Source organism: Mesoplodon bidens (assembly GCF_964165515.1).
Source record: "Mesoplodon bidens genome assembly, chromosome: 18".
In the NCBI taxonomy this organism is placed as follows: Eukaryota; Metazoa; Chordata; class Mammalia; order Artiodactyla; family Ziphiidae; genus Mesoplodon; species Mesoplodon bidens.
The window spans coordinates 5,602,939-5,612,404 of record NC_138175.1 but is presented as its reverse complement, the minus strand read 5'-3'; positions in this window follow the sequence as shown (position 1 = coordinate 5,612,404).

Here is a 9,466-nt window from a genome sequence, read left to right as displayed (position 1 = left end):
GACCTCTGGGTGTGCAGCTGGGATATCAGTGTTTGTTTTTTTTAAAGCACCCAGGTGATTCCAGTGTGCAGGCAATGTGAGAACTGGCATCTAGCAGTGTCCCTGGGGGTTCTGATTTAATTGGACTGGGGTGCAGTGTGGGCATGGAATATTTCTTTTTTTATTGAAGTATAGTTGATTTACAGTGTTGTGTTAGTTTCCGCTGTACAGCAAAGTGATTCAGTTATACATATGTATACATTCTTTTTCATATTTTTTTCCATTATGGTTTATCACAGGATATTGAATATGGTTCTCTGTGCTATACAGTAGGACCTTGTTGTTTATCCATCCTGTATATACTAGTTTCTATCTCCTAATCCCAAACTCCCACTCCATCCCTCCCCCAACCCCCTCCCCCTTGGAAACCACAAATCTGTTCTCTATGTCCCTGTTTCTGTTTCGTAGATAAGTTCCTTTGTGTCATATTTTAGATTCCGCACATAAATGATATCATATGGTATTTGTCTTTCTCTGGTTTACTTCACTTATTATGATAATCTCTGAGTCCATCCACGTTGCTGCAAATGCCATTATTTCGTTCTTTTTCATGGCTGAGTAATAGTCCATTGTATATATGTACCACATCTTTATGCGTTCATCTGTCGATGGACATTTAGGTTGTTTCCAGGTCTTGCCTATTGTGAGTAGCACTGCTTTGAACCTAGGGGTGCATGTATCTTTTTGAATTGTAGTGTGCTCCAGATATAGGGCATGGAATATTGCTAAAGCTTCCCCATGTGATTCTAAAGTGCAGCAAAGTTTGAGAACCACTAGTCTAAAGCAGTGGTCCTCAACAGTGGGAAGACAGCGTGGTCTCCCAGGGGACATTTGGCAATGTCCAGAGACATTTTTGGTTGTTGCCACTGGGAGTGGCTATTGGTATCTAGTGGGTAGAGACCAGGATGCACAGAACAACTCCACAGACACAAACACATCACAGAGAATGATACATCCCAATATGTCTATTGTGTCAGGGGTGAGACACTCTACAGGGAGTCTGGCCCTAGGACTGGGAGACATGTCTGAGGAAGGTCATGGTAGCGCTGTAACAGCAAAAACAAACCCACCTGGATGTGACCCAAATGAAGAGATAAATCCACATTTGCATATTCACAGCACAGACAACTCAGGGAACTGCTAGTGGGGAGAGAAGCATAAACACACAAGGGGTGAGAGAGCAGAGGCTTCGGGGGGTGGGGAGGAGGGGTCTCCAGGACTTGCATCTGTCTTCCCAGGGAGCCCCAGTGAGTTTACATGTCTCTCTCCGTGCTAGGTTTCTTGGTTAGTTTGACATTTCATGGGAAATTTTATCCTGTTTGGTCTTTTTAAATAATTTGGGCAACTCCAGTAAAGAAAAAATCAGTATGCATGAGAATATTTCCTGCAGCACGATATATATATTAGCAGAAAAAAATTAGAAGCCATATAAAATTCCAGAAATGGCAAAGTGATTAAGAGATTATGGTACATCAACTCAATTGAATGTTATGCAGCCATTAAAAAGGATGATTATGAAGGTGATTTAGAAACATGGGAAATGTTTGTGATATGATGGGAAGTAAAAAAGAACAGGAAATAAACAGCACAAACATAGTGATTACAACTCAGAAAAATATGTTGGCCTGTGGACAAATACTGGAAGGATTTGCAGAAATAAAAACCGTCATAATTAAGATGCTAGAATTATGGGTGATTTATTTTTTTTCCAAGAATTTCTTTAACTCTTTTTTTATGCTTAAAGTAAACATCTTTTGGGACAGCTGCCTGGCCCATAACCCTCTCCTCTGAATACTGTGTCCCTACCCAAAAGGGTGAATCCCCCCAGCCCCATTTGGTCTTTGTGACCTTTTATACCAGCCTGGTCACTTAATCCAAGCTGGACCAATCAGATTCCCTTGATGGAAATTAGCTAGAGAGATGCAAGTCCTTCTGAGATGGTCTCTTTTTTTTTTTTTTTTTTTTTAACGGTACGCGGGCCTCTCACTGTTGGGGCCTCTCCGCACAGGCTCCGGACGTGCAGGCTCAGCGGCCATGGCTCACGGGCCCAGCCGCTCTGCGGCATGTGGGATCTTCCCGGACTGGGGCATGAACCCATGTACCCTGCATCGGCAGGCGGACTCCCAACCACTGCGCCACCAGGGAAGCCCTCTTTTCTTTTTTTTGAGATAAAATCCACATAACGTGAAATTCATTTTTATTTTAACCACTTTATTTTTTTTCTTCCAGTTTTACTGACATATAACTGACAGAAGTTTAAGCTGTACAGCGTAATGACTTGGCTTACGTACATCATGGAATGATTCCCACAATAAGTTTAGTGAACATCCATCATCTCATATAAATACAAAATAAAAGAAATAGAAAACAATTATTTTTACCTTATGATGAGAATTCTTAGGGTTTGCTCTTAACAGCTTTCATATGTGACATACAATGGTGTTAATTATATTAATCATGTACATTACATCCCTAGGACTTATTTATCTTGTAAGTGGAATTCTGTACCCTTTGACCACCTCCATCCAACTCCCCCTCCCCCTCCCCCCTCCCCCCCCTCCCCCCTCCCCCCTCCCCCCCCACCTCTGGTAACCACCAATGTTATCTCTTTTTCTTTGAGTTTGTTTTTGATGTATAATTGACCTACAACACTGTGTTGGTTCCTGTAGCGCAACATAGCAACTCAGTATTTGTCTACATTTTAAAATGATCACCATGGTAAGACTAGTTACCATCTGTCTCCATACGAAGATATTGCATAATTTTGACTGTATTCCCCACGCTGCACATTTCATACCTGTGATTCATTTATTTTGTAACTGGAAGTTTGTACCTCTTTCCGCCATTCTGAAGTGTGCAATTCGGTGGTTTTTAGTACATTCACAACGTTGTACAATCATCACCACCATCGAATCTCAGGACGTTTTCATCAGCCGAAAAGAAACTCCACGCCCATTAGCTGTCACTCCCAACTCTCCCCTCCCCTCAGTGCTAGGCAACCATTCATTTACTTTCTGTCTCTATAGATTTGCCTATTCTGGAGATTTCACATAAATGGGATCATAAAAAACGTTTTTTGTATCTGGCTTCGTTCACTTGGTGTAATGTTTTCCGGATTCGTCCGTGTTGTAACATGTATCCGTATTTCATTCCTTTTGATGGCTGTTAATGTTCCCTTGTATAGATAATGTGACATTTGTTTTATTCCACTCATCCATTCATAGACATTTGGGCTATTTCTACTTTTTGGCTTTATGAATAATATTGCTGTGAACATTCATGTACAAGTTTTTCTGTGAATGTATGTGAACATATACCTAGGAGTGGAGTTGCTGGGCCATATGGTAACTCTTATGTTTAACTTTTTGAGGTGCTGCGAAAATAATTTCCACAATGGCAGCACCATTTTACATTCCCACCAACAGTGTATGTGAGTCCCAGTTTCTCAATATCCTCACCAACACTTACTTCACTATTATTATTATTGTTGTTGTTGTAATTATTGTTATTGCCCTACTGGTGGATTTGAAGTGATATCTCACTGTGGCTTTGATTTGCATTTCCCTAATGACTCTTGATGTTGACAGTCTTTTCATATGCTTATTGGTTATTTGCATATCCTCTTAGGAGCAGCGTTTATTCAAATTCCTTTGCCCATTTTTAAAATTGGGTTGTTTGTCTTTTTGTTACCAAGTCATAGGAATTCTTTATACATTCTGGATACTAGATCCTTATCAGCTATGTGACTTGCAGATATCTCTCCCATTCTGTGGATTGCCTTTTCACTTTCCTGACAATGTCCTTTGGTGCATGAAAGTTTTAATTTTGATGAAGTCCACTGTATCTATTTTTCTTTTGTTGTTTATGCTTTTGGTGTCATATCTAAGAAACCATTGCCTAATCCAACCTCCTGAAGATTTACACCTGTTTTCCCTTCTGAGAGTTTTATAGTTTCAGTTTTTACATTTAGGTCACTGATAACATTTTGAGTTGATTTTTGTGTGTGGTGTGAGGTAGACATCCAACTTCATTCTTCTGCATGTTGATATCCAGTTATTCTGGCACCATTTGTTGAAAAGTCTATTCTTTCCCCCATTCAGTGGTCTTAGAACCCTTGTGAGAAATCAGTTGACCATAGATGTATGGGTTTATTTCTGGAGTCTCAATTGTATTCCATGGATCTATATGTCTACCTTTTTGCCAGTACCACATGGTTTTGATTACTGTAATTTTCTAGTGAGTTTTGAAATCAGGAAGTGTGAATCTTCCAAGTTTGTTCTTCTTCTTAAAGAACAAACAAAGAAGTAGTTTTGGCTATTCAAGGCCCCTTGCATTTCCATTATGAATTTTAGGTTCAGCTTTTCCATTTCTGCAAACCAGAATGTTGATCGGGACTGCATTGAATCTGCACGTTCATTTGGAGGGTTTTACCATCGTGACAATATTAATACTCCAACGCACGGACACGGCATATCTTTCCATTTACTTAGATCTTCTTTCATTTGACTGTTCTGTAGTTTTCAGCGTACGTGTCCTAAATGTCCTTGGTTAAATTTATTCTTAAGTTTTGGGGTTTTTTTTCTTTTTGGTACTCTTGTAAATGGAATTGTTTTCTTAATTTCAGTTTGGGATTAGGACAGTGTTTTGAACCAAGGGCACAAGCAGGGAGAAGCAGAGAATGGCACTTGACACCTGGAGGAAAACAAGTATGAACACAGAAAAAAAGCAGATTCAAGAAATTATGTGAAAAGGGAGGAAGTTGGGAGAGAGACAGATTGAGAACTGTACTTGAAGCAAATACCTAAGCAAAGTGGACAAGGTCCCTGCAGCAAGGCAGGGATATCCCAGGACAGATGAGAGCACATGGGACAAGGAAAATGAGGACAAGCACCAAAGGAACCTGTCTGGACCAGGCAGACTGCTTTCACCAGCTGGAGATGAGTTTTCACCCCTTCCTTAGAGAGGAGGAGCTCGTGTTCCTTCAGAAGCCTTTGTGTATTTCTGTCTCTGCAGGAGGAGCCAGACAGAGTTCCCTGGAGCCCTGTAAGATCCGACGTGCCCAACAAAGGCGGCCCCATAAAGAACTACCTCTCGGTGTTTTTATACTGTAATGCTTGGACCAGAGGGTTCTACCTATGGGAATTTTGGCACCTAGTCAGCCAGTTACCGGCTCCCCTACCCTTGAACAAAAGATGCTTTGGATTTCCATCTGAGTGGAACAAAAGTCCCACGTATTCCTAATGCTTCCTGCAGTTTTGCTCCGTGGGAGACCTGGCTGGTGTGGGATATTCTCTCCCATAAATGTGGTGGGGTGGGGGGGAATAGAAGGAGGAGAAAAAGGAAGGGAGGTCAGAGCCTCACTTCCTAGAGGACGAAATCATCTCCCTTGATAACTATAACTATTTGAAAATTGTTTCAAAAGGAAAATCTCTTTTTGTTATCCTGGCAATTGCTCAAGGAAATGGCTTTCCATCAGCCTCTCTCTCTGTCTCCGTCTCCGTCTCGGTCTCAGTCTCTCTCTGACTCTTTCTCTCCCTTTCCACCCTCTTCTCTCACACTCAGCTGCCTCTTCCCTCACTTATTGCAGAATTCCAGGAAGAAGCTGCCCAGGAATCAGAGTGTCTCTGAGCCCAGGGTCAACATGGTGCTCCATTTTTGGATACATGCAAATATACACCCACCCCCCAAATATTAATGACCATAATTTCGCTAAAATGTTACAGAGGCTTTACTACTTGCCATGTGCTTAACATGAATTGTTTCATTTAATCCTCACAAGCCTGCAATAGACAGTTACTCCCAACTACATCTGTTAGATGTGGAAACAGCCTTTAAAAGGTGACAAAACCTACTCAGGGTCACTGAACTGGAAAGCGGCAGGTCCAGGATGCGTCCCCAGGACCTTCTGCTGACTTCGGAGCCCATGGTTTTTATAAATGTGCTGTCCCAGCTCCCTGTACTCGCCTCTGGGGATGGAGATGCTCCAACCAAGCCCCTCCCCCACCTTTATTTTTCTGTTTCTTCTTGGCCAAGGTGCTCCGGCAGAGGATTTTTGAACCTGAATCCTTGTTATCGCCAGAGGTGGCTGTTCCACCCTCCGCTCCATCTCCTTACAGGGACCCTGCTGTTGTCCTGGGCTCCCTGCCCGATTCCTGGTCCTGCTGATTGAGAACCCAGGTCTGGTCAACCTTGTCATTGACCCATTCAGCAGATGGAGGATGTATCTGTGCACATTGCTGGGCCAGTTTGTGATGCTGAGAGATAACTGCCAAGGCACCCCTCACCCCCCCATACGGGCTGTACCAGGTGATGCTCCCACCAGTGGTGGAAGAAGATGCTTGCTTCCCCACAAGCTCGTGAGCACAGACTGTCACGCGGCTTTTTGATCATTACAACACAGTAAATCAAAACTGATAGCTCACTGGAGTATTTTAATTTGCATTTTTTATCACGAGTCAAGTTGAGCACCTTTCATATATTTTTTAAATTATTTATTCTATTTATTTATTTTTGGCTGCATCGTGTCTTCGTTGCTGCCCGTGGGCTTTCTCTAGTTGCGGCGAGCAGGGGCTACTCTTCGTTGCGGTGGGCGGGCTTCTCATTGTGGAGCACGGGCTTCAGTAGTTGTGGCTTGTGGGCTCAGTAGTTGTGGCTTGTGGGCTCAGTAGTTGTGGCTCGTGAGCTCTAGAGCGCAGGCTCAGTAGTTGTGGCGCACGGGCTTAGTTGCTCTGTGGCATGTGGGATCTTCCTGGACCAGGGATCAAACCTTTGTACCCTGCATTGGCAGGTGGATTCTTAACCACTGCGCCACCGGGGAAGCCCACCTTACAGACTTTTCAGAGCCATTTCTATTTCCTCTTCTAAGAACTCTCTGGTGAGATCTTTTCTCCATTTTTCTGCTGGGTTGACAGTCTTTTCCCATGGTGCTTTGTAGTTCTTTACATATTAGGGAGATTAGCCATTTGTGTATGATAATAGCTTGCAAATATTTCTCCAAGGTAGTGTTTGTCTGTGCTTTCGTTTTTAAGTATAAAGAACTTAAAAAATTTATATACTGAAATTTACCTATCTTCTCTTTTATGTGTTCTGGGTTTGCGTCATGCTTCAAAAGGTTTGTTGCACTCTGGGATTATTTTCTTCTAATAATTTTGTTTCATTTTGTGAAATTTTAAACCCTTAAGCCATCTGGAATTTCTTTTGTACAGTGTGAGGACACAACTTTGCTCTTTTCCCCCCAGTGATGTGTGACGCTACCATGATGTGGGACGCTACACCCAATACCCAGGCACGTCTGGGCTACTCTGTTATTTTCATAAATGTTTGTCTATTCATTCAGTTTTAATTACTGGAGCTTCATAAAGTTTAATATCTCTTAGGGGTGCCCCCCCTCTGCATTTTTTCCCCATTATAAAATAATAGTTATCACTCCCTGTTGGTTCCCATCATCACTGGGATGGAACTTGGGAACAGATGGATGATTCCCGTATGGCCTCTGAGGAAGGAAAACCTTTCCAGAAACTTAACTCACGAGAGTGGGAAAAGCAAAAGCTTCGGCGCCGATAGACAATGGTCAAACCTGGACTTCGCTTCTCACTAACAGGATGACCTTGGTTTGTCACGTGACCCCATCAAGCCTCGGCTTCATCTGTACTTGGGGAACAACTACCTGACAGTGTTGATGTGAGGACTGAAAGCAGTCAGCCCTCAGCCATGTGGGAGGGAGTTGGTATTTATTAGATTCCTGTCTCTCCTGTCTTTTCCTCAACATTTCAGCATGAAAACAAACTCAATTCTAAATAATGCAGGAATCCTCATTTTAGCAGAGGCAGGATCCTGGGGTGGAAGGAGCACAGACTTTGGAGAGAGAGCAGCCTGCACCCAGATGGTCCTCCTGCGCTCCAGGCTGGGAGAGACCCAGGGAGCACTGCTGCATTTACTAGTGGGAGCCCTTGGGCAAGTGCCTGTATCTCTCTGTGCCTCTGTTCCCACCTCTATAAAATGGGAATAATAGTGCTGGCCCCATAGGGTTACTGGGAAGCTTAAATGAGGTACTGCAGGTAAGTGCTAAGAACAGGGGATGGCATTTAGGAAGTGCTGAATGACTGGTGGCCCTATTAGTGTACAGAGAGGCACATGAGGGGCTCAGCCAGGGCCTGCACACATCCTTCTCACGGCACAGGGGACATCAGAGGGACTTCAGTGGGACATCAGTTACTGACCACTGTGTGACTAAGGAAGGGAACGGTTCACCATCCTCTACCCACCCATCGCTGGGTGCCCTGTAGCTCCCCGAACACACGAGAAAGGCCCTGCCCTGGAGCCCACTTGCCCCGGGCATACTGCCCACCATGTGTTCTCAGTGGGCTCTGTGATCCTCTCCTTCATCCTCTGTACCTAGATGAGGCTTCTCTTTCTCCAGAAGCACAGTGGGACCCTGGATGGCTTCTCCTCTGGACTCCACTCAATTTGGCGTCAAGCCCTGCGAACTACCCCCAGTCTCTCAGTAACTGTGGCAGAAACCTCACTCCTGGAAAGAGGAACTGTCTGAAGCTGGGGTGTGTGTCAAGGCTGTAGACGGATGCGATCCCAGCCACCTCCCCACTCCCTGTCCTGTGTCCATCTTCCCAGTGTTTAAAAACTGATCCCCAAATCTAAACATCTGGGAGCCACCAGGCCACAGAGTAAGGGACGTGAGGTGGGAAGAGACAGAACACGGGGCCAGAGAGGGGAGCAGGGGCCGTCCGTGCCAGGCTCTGCCTGTCAGGCTCAAAGCATTTGGTTGTTGAGCAAGTGAATAACGTTGTTAGATGGATAGTTTAGAAGGTTCACCCAGCGGCTGATGCAGAGAATGGATTGGAGCAGTCAAGCCTGGAAGCAGAGAGGCTGCTGCAAGTGGCCCTCGTAAGAAGTGACACGGGCGCAGGAGCAGAGAGCCAGAGAGAAGAGATGAATGCAGGAGTCTTTTTAAAGCAGAATCGATAAAAATTTAGATGTTGGGATGAAAGGCAGGGAAGAGGTTATAAAAAAAACGGTGCTTTTGAGCTTGGGAGAATGGATAGGTGAGCTTCTCCCCACCTCCCCTCCCCTTCTGGCGTCAGTTGAAATGTCACCTCCTCAGAGAGGCCTTCCCTGATGACCCTGTCCACAGTGGGACATCCGCTCTGACCCAGCTGTATCACTCCACCCTGTTTATTTCCCTTATAGCACTTAACACAATTTGTAGTTAATGGAATCACCTGTCTCCCTGGTTAACCTGTAAACTCCCTGCAGCAGGTTCGGGTCTATCTGGTTCATTATTTTATCCCCGTGCCGTGTATAGGACCTGGCACATACCAGGCGGTTAATAAACACTCTGTTGAATGAACGAACGAATGAATGAATGAATGAGGACCAAGGAAGGAGGGACAGGTTGGGGAACCAGATGCTT